Source organism: Grus americana, chromosome 2 (genome assembly GCF_028858705.1).
Source record: "Grus americana isolate bGruAme1 chromosome 2, bGruAme1.mat, whole genome shotgun sequence".
Classification (NCBI taxonomy): domain Eukaryota; kingdom Metazoa; phylum Chordata; class Aves; order Gruiformes; family Gruidae; genus Grus; species Grus americana.
Window position 1 is genome coordinate 46,841,402 of NC_072853.1, and position 12,512 is coordinate 46,853,913.

Sequence of the window (12,512 nt, forward strand, 5' to 3'; positions counted from 1 at the left end):
GTCACCTCATCCCACAGGGTGGGGAATAACACAGTCACACAGGACATGCTTCATGAATAATTAAATGAATGAATGTATTTTCCATCACTGAGAATTGAACTTGGAATAAGAAAGAGCAAATACAATGCAAATCCATTAATAAGCAAACAATATATTGATATTATTAGTTGTAATGAGTACAACTTCAGCTCGGGAAATCATTCCTCATTGTATAAAGTATTCAAGTAAAAGTCAGTAAAAGAAATCACTGGAAGGTAAACATAAGCTAATTGTTTTTCTGAACCATGCCTCTATGAATCCCCATTCAGAAATTACTCTTAGATATTAATTTGCATAGCAGATGGGCTTTTCAGAAGATCCTACGAATACTAAGTGCTTAACATGCACTGACATTTTGAAAATTCTTTTCAGCAATTTGTATGGAAAGCAAAATATTTTACAGAAACAGAACTGTAATTGAGTCAGGGTAGACAAGCTACATTTAAACAAAGAACACGTAATGAAGTGATCCCAAAGTCGTATTTCGTGTCTTCTAAATATATTTGCCAAACGATTTGTTAAATCTCTCTCTTTGATAAAGTCCCAGTCTATGCTGAATTTCATGGGGACTGTTTTTACCTACAAGGACAGCTTAAAGGACAATCTCTGCTCACCCTTCATATTGTACCCAAACAGAAATCTTGTTTGCCTAGCACTGCTATTGTGGCAGTGTGGTCGGCTTGCTGCAGATTGGCATTTCCAGAAGTGGTGGACTATGCCAAAAATAAAAAACCCCACACTCATTCAAAATTTGGATTTAGTTCAAACCTGAACTCAAATAATCATCCCTTTTCTTTATCTTAAGTATTATCTACTGTCCTACTAAACTGTCAATAAGAAACAAATCATGAGGTTCAGGCTGCAGATTCTCTTTTTTTAACCAGAGAAACTACTGTCTTATGACATATCAAGAGCCATCTATATGTGGAAGGAGATGCAATTTTTTTGTGGATAGAGAAATTTAATTCTAATCCTCATCATTATATTTTTACTTGCTTGGTTTGCAGGTGCTGTCTCAGACTGCAATGTGACATGATGGTCTGATGGCAGGGAAACGTAAGGCGATACTAGATAGATAATGAAACCAGATACAGTTGTTTTACTTAGTCTAGAATTTTTCCCTATGACTGGGTTTCTTTTCTTCTACCTCGGGGAAAAAAAAAAATCTCTAACACCCTGCTACTGCATGTGTAAGCCCAAGGAGGAAGGTACACCATACAAGTCAGCAGTGACAGCAGCAGCAACTACTTCCTTTGGGCACTAGACAAGGCACTTTTCCACTTCTTCCCGCTGTTCCCTAGCAAATAATTGGGAAAACCTGAAAGATGCAGTTCCATCATGACACCTAAATATTTATTTGGCCTTTGTATTGAAAAGAAACTTCTATAGGTGACCTTGTATGCTGGCAGGTTGTCTTCAGAGCATCGGCCTGAATTGAGCCGAGTGGATGGAGCATACAACCTCTCTCAACTCTTCCTTTTTGTCTTCTAGCTGGGGGAAAAGCACCTTCCCCATGAAAAATCTGGCATAGGTCTCAGATCGTTTTAATGCAGCCATTCCCATTCAACCAGTTTTCAGTGTCAAGGTGCTACAGAGGTAAATGGGAGATGAATGACCTCCAGGAAGACAGCCTGCACATAATAACTGACCCTTTCTGGGCAGCTTCTCCACGTGGCTCAGAGGCCGGACTAGGCAGAGAATGGAAGTCACCAGAAAGCAGAACATCGTCTGGTCCAGGAGAGAAGGGTTAATGAGCATGTCCCACTCTGGGTCATCACTGTAAGGCAGCCAAGGAAGAAATACAGAGCAATATGCCAAAAGATGCAGCAACAGGCTGGAACATGTGCATTTATTTTGTGGCCTTAATAAGAGGGGAAGGGCAGGTAGAAATCAGAAGGTTAAGCATGATGTTTCCCTCAAGGTCTAGCTGTCGCTGGCCATGAGGACTGCCTCTGGTAATTCAGACCAAGCAGATGAAGAAGGTGCTTCCAGCAGCAGTTTCACCAGGCTGGCTTCTGGGTGCGAGGGTATGTGTGCAAACTGTCAAACCTGAACTGCAGCTACACTAACAAGACAACAACGTGAGAAATTACCAGGCATGACAAATAGAAAAAAGGCACTAATGCATATGCAGGTGGCTAACCTGGACTTGAGGCTACACTAACAAGATAGCAACCCGAGAAACAGCACAAACAGGGGTACTAGCTTAACAGCACTGCTGACCAAGGCAGAAATTACTAGGGCAACCCTATCATAAATACTGAATAAGGATGTAAAATCAGCAACACTGGAGCTGGGAAAAGAATAAACAGGGATAGGCAGTTTATCTGGGAGTGCACGAGCGTGGTAGAGGAAAAAAGCACGGTACTGGAAAAGGGGAATTTAAAGGGTAACAAATCATGCCATCAGAGCTGCTTGGGGCACCTTTCAAGCAGCTCTGCACCTGAGCAGTGTGGAGGAACGAACATAGCAATAACCCCGTTGCTTTGACCGTGCTTGCTTACTTCTGCAGTGGTGGGGAACTGAGATGGTTTCCCTAGCACTGATAAAAGGACATCCAGGGAGCATAAACCAGACACCCAGACTCCCTAACAGTGAGAATTTCATGCAGCAATTTAACTTTGATTGCTATAGCCTAGTAGTGGAAAGCTCTTAAATAAGAGAGCATGGAGGAAAACAGCTGGTGTAAGGAATGAGGCTGAAATGGGACTTGGTGTCTTTATTCTACACATGATCTAGTACTGATACTATGTGGCTGTCAGATTTTCACATTTTTGGTTGTGGTTTTTTTCCCACTGATATTATATTTTTCATAACACAGTCATATCCAGAGTTGGTTTTGATGATGGTGCTGCTAAGGGAAATATCCAGAGGCTAGCAGACGTGGGACTAATAATATCAGTACACTAACACATCTGAGGGAAAAATATTGGTTTTAGTGTTAACTCTAACCTGAAAGCCTCATAAGCTATCTTGATATTCACTGGTATGCCAGAAAGGTAGGGCACAAGAATAAGAAAATGACTTACTGGAAATTACACAGCAGTAAAACTCCCCCACCCACCATAAAATATTAGTCTCAAGGAACTGCTGTGCATTTGTACTATAAATAATTTTACTCAGGCTTTTTTTCAGAAACACTTAAGTTCCACTTGAAGCTGAATAAACAGCAATCCTACTGCACCATTTTATTTTACATTTTATTCATGAATTTCAAATCTTTGTACCAAGGCTGGAGAGTAGTACTTCCTGGAGGAGGAAATGAAAGATGGACAAGAGCCAGACTTTTTAACAAGATCTGCTAATTTGGAAAATATCTGTTGAAATGTCTCGCTCATAATCACAAGGAGAGTTTGTTAGACTGCTGTGCTGAAGTCTCTGGCCTTTACTCAGTCAGTTCCTGTGGACAAGAATTCACCCACCTAAATTTAAATGTCAAAAATTAGGTGTCTACTGTCAACTGGTGATCAAGGCTCCCTCTAATGTCAGTGAAAGAAAAAGGCACCTTAAAGCAGCTGTTTGGAGATGGATGGGATGAACAGCGCTTTGAAGGTGCCCATATTTCTTCATTGACTACAGACAAAGCCTAAAGCGACAAGTTTACATGAGACATGTAACCTCAGAGCTGGTAAAGCTAACTGAGATGAATCCCACACCTTGCTCTTTAAACATTAAGAAAAGATGACTTTTCTGTTATACTACATAGCCTACAATAATTCAGGTTTTATATAAAATATGAACAATAAATACTTTCATCTGTATGAACAGCTACCAGATCCTGTCATAGTCACAGTCTCTTACACTGCATCGCTTAACCTTGCACAGATACATCTGGGTGTAGTGCCCTACTGATCACTTAAAATCCTATTTTTTTTAAGTTTACTCACATAGTAAGCAGACTCTCACATATTATATCATGCTGCCAAGTCAACATATTAACTCTGGGAAAACGCAGAGTAAAACACAGGCCTCTGCAAGCTCCACTCTATTCATTTGCACTGTTAGAAATTTATGCCTACAGCTAATATGGTATCTGTAGTCTTTTCAACGCAATAACAGAATGTCAGCCTTGCAAACTTTGCATAAGCTTACATTCCTCTCATTTTCATGTTCATCCTCTCTGCTACCCATTTTCTATAATACGTGCTATGTCCATTTATTTCTTTATCTATCTATCTATCCATCCATCCCCGAGATTGTTTTAATCTCACTGAAGAAGGCATATCTCCTTCCTTGATTTGCACAACCTGTAGTGCAATAAAACCTGAATCTGATTTCTATGTAGTACTATGATGCTAGCAAGAGTTTGCAGCGTAACAAACTAGCTTACAGATGCAAGAGAGCTTTCTCTCTCCTAAAATCTGCCTTACATTCCCTCAACAAAGTAAAACTCCACAAGTTTGTTTTAACTTCTCATTGTTGTGGCTGCTTTTGTTGCCTTAACCACATTTTCCCCGAAAAGGGAATTACCCCTCAGTATGAGAAAGATACCCTTTCTGACATGGATCTGCCAAGCTATAGAGATGTGTCAGTTGTTTCTTCAGTGTCAGCAGATGATCACTAGGCAGTAGGAGTAAATGCTGCTTTTATCTAGCATCCCTGTGGGATAAAGCAATCCAAAATTGTGCAGCCCAGCCAATCTTCACGGACCCTTCGGAAAGGCATCGCACTCTTTAAATAGCACAGCTATCCAGGTATAGAAGATTTCCTTCATTTGCCTGATGTCTGAAAAAATGTAATGATTTCCATGAGCAATTGCTAAACTATACATTTCCCCTTAGATTTTCTGTTAAGTGATTTCTAAAGTCACAGGTAAGATAACCATCTGCATTATTAGATATTCTATGGCAAACATGGTCTGCTAATTTAACTTTTATGAGATTAAGTAATATTTAAACACTGTCACAGAGGGTTTCATATATGAGCATGTTCCGTGACAGATAATGATTAGTCAATGTAAATAAAGTTCAGTACCCGGACAGAAGTGGGTCGATGCAGATGAGCAGCATTACGGGTGGCTGCTGTTCACTCCACAGCAATCGTTACCAACAAACACATACTCTGAGGAGACCCTGGCTGAACTGCAGAGAATTAAGATAAATGCCTGAAAATAACAAATGTTATTTCCTTCACCTGTTAAAACAACATTTGGAGAGTGCCTGTTGCCAGCACATTGTAACTGAATTGATCACTGCAGGATGTAAGGGTGAATGAAAGACGGCTGGCTCACTTTGAAAGGAATTCTCTATTTTCCTCAAAGTAAAAAGTTTTCAGACACCCCTGACTTTTTCATCCTGCCCTTCTGCCTTTACCTGTGTTCAGAATGTCTTTTCCTATTGCCTTTTACTACTTTGATGATGAAAAGGAACAATTAGTAGTTACAGTGCAGAATTCCATCACCTACAACTCTGTCAACAGGTTCATTTGTGGAAGAGGTATACTCTGGATACATTTGGAGAAAACAGAATTTAGGACAAAATTATGTTGCTTACTATAAATGCATGTGTCAATTTTATTGATCTGGATCCCCCTCTTTTCTTCAAGGATTTTTTAGTTTCTTCATTAGCAGGAAACCAATGTGTTTTTCATTCATTGTAACTACTAACTTTAATTTACTTGCAACTAGTAATTTTCTGTTTGGTAGATAAAGGTATCTTAATAGCCAAAATGTGAGAGAAGAGATGGACAACACATTTTTTTTCAGCTCAAAGCAAAGGAATTAAAATTTATTTATGCAGTGAAAAAAAGAAGTCTTTCTATCCTGCAATTTATTTAGAATTATGGAAAGGCTGTGAGATATAGATAATCTTGGATATATCACTAATCTCAAAGGAAGCAGATTACTTCAAACATCACTTGCCAAGAAATGATGTTGCCCTAAGCAAGCATAAAAAAATCTGTAGTGGCAGTTTATCTTCTGAGTAGTAAAAAAAATAATAATTAAAACCAATCTGTGCTTAAGCTTTCTTATCATTAAATGGATCTACTTATGCAAAAATCCTCATCTATTCTACTGTATTTTTTCTATTCCACCTGAACCACGAACTCTACAATGTTATCTTTCTATTCATTACTAAATGAACATGGAAGAGGAGATTACATTTAGTCAAACAAGGAAAGTGACTAAATTAGGCCTTTAATAATCAATGCAAATTTACTTAACATACAGTAGGTCTAACTAAATCCAGGTTAAACATGCCCATTTGATAGTTAGGGCAAAATTCCTCCTTGATAGATTTTCCTTTGTTGGTAAATACAGGCAAAACTTTTAAAGAAGTATTAATTTAAATTATTTCCAAAATTCTAATATATATTTCATTTTAGTCCAGCAAAGCTCTTACAGACATGCTTGAGTTCAAACATACTAGTACTGTCATTTGAAATCAATGGCACTTGAATGTATGTCAGGTATTTCAGGCGGATTTCATTAAAAGGGAAAGATTTATGCTTCCTTGTCTAACAATCCTAAAAATATTATAAAATATGTCAGACAATTCTTCTTTTTTTGATTAGAATCTATGAACCCATCACAAATCAGGGTATTGGAGCCATTTGTCATCGTCATTGCTATGAAGCCCTGGGAAGCCACTCACTCCTTCTCTTTGGCTCCCTCTCTCCTGCTGCCAGGAGGGTAATGGAGGACTGAGCCAGGCGTGTTTTCTCTCTAAATTACACCTGTTTGTGGCCAAGCTGCCCCTCAAATCAGCCACCTGTAACATGACCACCAAAAGCTTTATCTGCACATCCCACCACCATGCAGATCGCCGTGCCAGCTATAACGGCTTGCAATCTTTTCCGCTCTCTGGTGCCAAAATACATGAAAAAGAAACTGTACCAGGGTGTTGCTTCTGCTCAGGGCTAAAAATGAGGTACCCAGTGCTTTGGCTGGGTACGTCCGGTGACAGCTGTCACCCTACACGGCCTGGCACACCTAGGCTACTCATTGCCCAAATATCTGAACCTGCGCTCGATCTGTACCTGGAAATGTCCTATACGTTCCTATTCCTGCTCCCATGTCTCTCCGGCTCCTCGTCTACCTCCCTTGCCGACCTCTGCTGCCAGACACAGTTCATACAGCCCAGTGATTTCCAGCATAGCTGGGCACCCGATCTAACGAGCTTGGTGTGTGTTGGGCCACTTCTGAATGCTCTGCATGCCATCAACAGCTCTTGGGCCGGTCACCGCTGTTTTCCAAAAGCAAGACTGGTGGACTTACAGCTTGTCAGCACATATTTGAATGTGTTAATGTCAAAATGTATTTCACTGCATCTTCTTGCTATTTCACTTAATTTCTGGGTTTTGTAGATGCAGTGATTGGTGAGTAAATACTACAACCGTAAAGAAGAATTTAACAAAATATTCACAATATTTACTGCCATGTTATTCTGATCTCAAAATGCTTTAATTTTTAGAGATGTGTGTATTAGACCTGTACAATAGCATGTAAAGTTGTAAGAGGATGATATATTGATAACCAAGAGTAACCACAGACAAGATTTACTTCTTTCTTCACAAAAATCAAAGTCTTTTTAAAGACTCCCCACCTGGAATTGAATTTGGCAAGGCTTACTTGTAAGCTTTGTCTTCAAGACGAAGGCCCCTGCAACAAGTGGGACAGTTGAGCAAGGAAGACAACCTTGGTGGAGGAGGATCCAGTTAGGGGATGTTTAAACAGACTGGCATAATCAAGTCCGTAGGACCTGATGGGGAGTGCACCCACGAGGGCTGAGGGAGCTGGCTGATGTCAGTGCAAGGCCACCGGACTGTCTTTGAATGCTTGTGGCAACCAAGGGAGATTCCTGAGGGCTGTGAGAAAGCCACTGTCGCTCCTATTTCCAAGAAGAGCAAGAAGAAGGATCCAGTGAACTAAAACCTCATTTCAGTCCCTGGAAAGGCGAAGGAGTGAATCATCCTGGAATTTCCAAGCATATTAAGAACATGAAGGTGATCTGGAGCAGTCAGCATGGATTTATCACAGGAACATCATGCTTGATCAACCTCTTTGCCTTCCACAATGAAATGACTAGCTCACGGAACAAGGCCAGTCACTAGTGGTATACCCCCAGGCTTGATACTGGGGCCAAAACTGTATAACACCTCCATTAATGACTTGGATGATGGGACACAGTGTACCCTCAGCAAGTTTGCAGCCAATACAAAACTTGGGAAGAGTGACTGATGCACCAGAGGGCTGGGCTGCCATTCAGAGGGACCTCAACAAGCTGGAGAAATAGGCTGATGGGAACCTCATGAAGTGCAACAAATGGAAATATAAAGTCCTAAATGTGAAAATTAATAACCCCATGTACCAGTACAGGCTGGGTGCCAACCAGCAATAGGCCTTTTCAGCAAAAAAGGCCAGCGTACTCCTGGGCTGCATTGGGTACTGTGTTGCAAGCGGGTGGAGGGAGATGATCCTTCCCTTCTACTCAGCACTGATGACACATCTGGAGCACTGGGTCCAAAGTCCAGCAAAGGGTCATGAAGATGATGAAGGGATGACTGGAGAAACTGCCATATAGGGAGAGGCTGAGAGAGCCGGGACTGTTCAGCCTGGAGGACAGAAGGCTCAGGGGGACTTTGTAAATGTGTATAAACATCTGGTGCAAGGGAGTAAAGAAGATGGAGCCAAACTCTTCTCAGGGAAAGGATAGTGAAAAGACAGAAGGAAATGGGCACAAATCAAAATACAGGAAAGCATTTAAACATAAGAAATTTTTTTTCCCTGTGAGGGTTGTCAAACACTGTGACAGGTTGCCCAGAGAGGCCGTGGAGTTTCCATCCTTGAAGATACTCAAACCCAAACTGGACACAGCCCTGAGGAACCTGTTCTAGCTGACCCTGCTCTCTCCTGAGGTCCCTGCCAGCCTCAGTGATTCTGTGATGTCCTTGTCGAGTCATTAACTTTTACTGCAAAAATAGTTGCTCCCTTGCTGGAGAGGAATCAGTGTTGCCCCACTGATTTTTCTCTAAAAACATTTGCTCAAGTAAGCTGTGCTCCAAGTCCCTTTTTTGGACTCACACAATAAACAAAAAACCACAGAACGTGCCCTGAGGCCCCTCGAATGCTTGGGGAAGAGTCCTCCATATCCTCAAGAGATTTTGTGTGAGGTGTACGAGGGTGTTCACAGCACTCTGCATACTGAAACATTCCCTCAAGCTTTCCTTTGAATGCCAAGGGATCTCAGAGCAAGGTCATGGTTTCATTTAGTCCCGTCAGCTCCATGCGCTCCTCTTCCTCCTTACCTCTTTGCCTGTGCTGTGAGAGTGCACAGGTGTGTGGTATGCACACCTGGCCCAGCGAGAAGCTGGAGGAAGGCTATCAGTCTGCACAGGCCATGTCCCACCCAGCAGGAGCTTGGCTCTCTGTGCACGTGCAGGCCAGCTGCATGCTGCATGCACAGGAGACATTTCTGAGTGGCTGCCAAACCCGGCTGCTGGGCATCTGGAAATCTGCAGGACGTGATGTATACAACTAAGGCACTGAAAATTTTGGGGAAAAGTTTCAAAGGTTCTCTTGTCCACATAGCTGGGCTCACATCCTTGTATCCTCACCTACTATTCTGCCCAGAAGGAAAAATGAGTTATTCTAAAACATTCCAAGACTCTGATCTCTACAGCACATTAAACAAACGTGGCCTGTTGGAAGTGTCTGTCAACTTGGCCAAGTGCTACTAATGAGGAATAACCATTAGGATAACAATACACTGAAATGTGGCCTTTTTACTTTTAATGTGGTACCTGACAAATCCACCAAGGTGTAAGAGTATGTGAAGATCTCCAGTAAAACTCCTCTCTTTTACATTAATTTTCAGTAAAAGTTCCTTCTCTCCCTGCTGTCATTTCCTGCCTATTTTGCCTCACCTATATTTAAGCGAAGCCTGAAGGGCTCTTTGTGGGTGGCAGAGGAGGCCATCATTCTCCCCAAGGACCAGCACCTAATGACAGTCGATTCCGCAAAAGGGAGCGGTGGGCGATACACCCCGCAGTGCTGGGCTGGGAAACTACTGTCATCTACTTGTCACCCAGATGCTGGAAAAGCATTTCCTTTTTTTTAAACACACTTTGAAATAATTTATTCGAAATGCTGAATGAAGTATGACATATATAAAATAAAATAATAAAAAAAAATCTAACTCTAAGCGTCTTAGTATTTTGACGACAACCAGGAAAGACCACTCAAAAATCTGCACTGTCACTAAGAAGTCGCAGAAGTGCTAATAAATCATTGATTATACATAATTTTTCTGTTTTAAGACTTAAAAATATTTATGAATTAAAGACCAACATGTAAATAGCAGATCTGTTGCTACTCGTATTCCATAGCCAGAAACTATAAATCCCCTCCCCAACCAGACAATGGTATTCCTAGATTAGGTATCTCTATTATTCTTGCTATCTCGCCACAATACTATTTTAATGAGAAAGGCTTTATTTAAGCCATTGCACGATCAGGCCTCAGTCTGACTAAGTAGTTCCTTCACACGGGTTTTGCAAATGGCGGCTTTAAATTAGCCAAAGAATTCATGGGGATGGACGTAACAAAACTTGGTCGGTAAATACAGATGATACACAAGAGCTTTCTCATTTCTCTTAAAAGAAGGTCAATTTGCCTTAGATCTGAGTTCATATTTCAATTAGTAAAATTACAGCATTTCAAATTTTTAATTAACAGAACTATTCTGTACTATATTACAGCAAACAATCTATTAGGAAAAAGCTTCTGCACTCCCAAAAGGTGGCAAAAAAAATCTCTAGGGCCAGGTGATACTGTATCTGGAGTTGATTTGCAAAGTATCATCTCTGTTTAAGATCTGGTGACAGAAACCGAACTATGGAGACTTTCAAAAAAAGGTTTCCAGAGGAAAAAAACCCCACCACATTCCAGCCCTCCTATTTAGCAGATTAAACTAGACGTTCAGAAATGACTGAACATATGAGAACAAAACCGTAATTCAAAGCCTGGCACAACTCAGATTGTGTGTAACAACCCCAGACAGAACAGCTTTTAGAGAACAGGCGGGACAGGGTGTACAAGCTTTCTGGAAGCTGCAGTCCTGACCACAGGATGGCACTACTGGGTGTATTTTAGTAAATGCAGCACACATTTGCTGTAACATTTTAACTCTCTACTGGCACAGTGTCAAGAGAGCTAACACAAATCAAAGGCTGCGCATCCCCACCGCTCTCTCCAGACAACGGCCTTGTCTATGTATTTGGTTGAATAAAGGTGATGTGCTTGGAGATCTGGCGGTGTGGATGTCCCATACAGGCGGTCACATGTGAGAGGCAAATGATACCAAAGCCGTGAGATGGAATGTTCTTCATGTTGAATGTTCTTACTACAGTGATAAAATCTTCTCCAGAAGTATGTTTCTTCAAGTGCCAAGTCTGACTAATACTACATCTTTCTTAAACAACTTCAGGTTTTTTCCTTTGATACAACTGCTACCAGCTCCCTCTATCCCCCCAAAAAACTTCCCCAAGCCACCAGAAGACTACAGCTTGCTTTGGCACTGTTGAAAGCAAAAAGCAAGTGTAAAGCAAATGCAAATGTTAACAAATTGGGTTATTTATATTTTTCATTAATTTTGAAGTAGTAAGTGTTACCAGCTCTAAGGATATAGGATATTATCCCCAATCTCTTTAAAAAGTAGCTTGTGGTGACAAGAGAATACACAATTTAACAGTACTTCAGAACAATTTCTTCCCTCATGGCTATGGAAAACAAGCTGAGATTACATTTTCAACCTTTAAGGTTCAGTCCTATCACAAAGGTCAACAAAAAAGAATGAGCACATATTGTATATTTAGAACTGCTCGAAGACAAAAACTCTCCTTGGCCAATCTCCTGTTTTTCAGAGTTTGATCCATGGTTATTTTGTCTTCTGTAATTTTTTTTTAAATGATTTAGCATTTGCAAGACCATAAACAGCAACACAACGTACAGAATCCTAATGAAACATGAATCGTGTATTTCCTTGAATTTAAAAGATGTAATATTTCACATATATGCATATTCTTAAGTTGATCCTTATTTTATTAATTTAAATAATTTCTTATGTGATGTGGACTGAATTTGGCCTGTAACTTTTTAATCTATTAAAAATAAGTAGAGAAATACTTAATGCTGAACTTAATGCTTGGGTAATGCCTGATACCAGAATCGCATTTTTCACCCCCAGAACAGAAGAGACATGCTAGAGTGATGGCACATGCTTCTCTCTCCTGAAGAGTTTGGGTCAATTCAGAGGGCTTCTGGGACAAAATCCCAATATCAATCTCAGCTGTTGGGGAGTGAGAGTATTCCTATGAAATAGGACATTCATGTGACATGCAGGACTTTGGTGAAAAGGCATCATTTGGTCATAAGGACAGTTCAGACTCTTATTTAACCTTTTGCTGAGATTGGTAATGGAGGTGCTAATTACTGCCATAGGTTGAAGCTTTCATAGGTATTTAAAGATCTGTTA

At 40.6% G+C, this 12,512-nt stretch overlaps 1 protein-coding gene across 19 annotated transcripts in view; it reads right to left on the reverse strand.

Moving 5' to 3' along the window:
* The window catches only part of DTNA (dystrobrevin alpha), a 231,605-nt gene that overhangs the window by 73,083 nt on the left and 146,010 nt on the right, over positions 1-12,512 (reverse strand). The window lies entirely within an intron of this gene.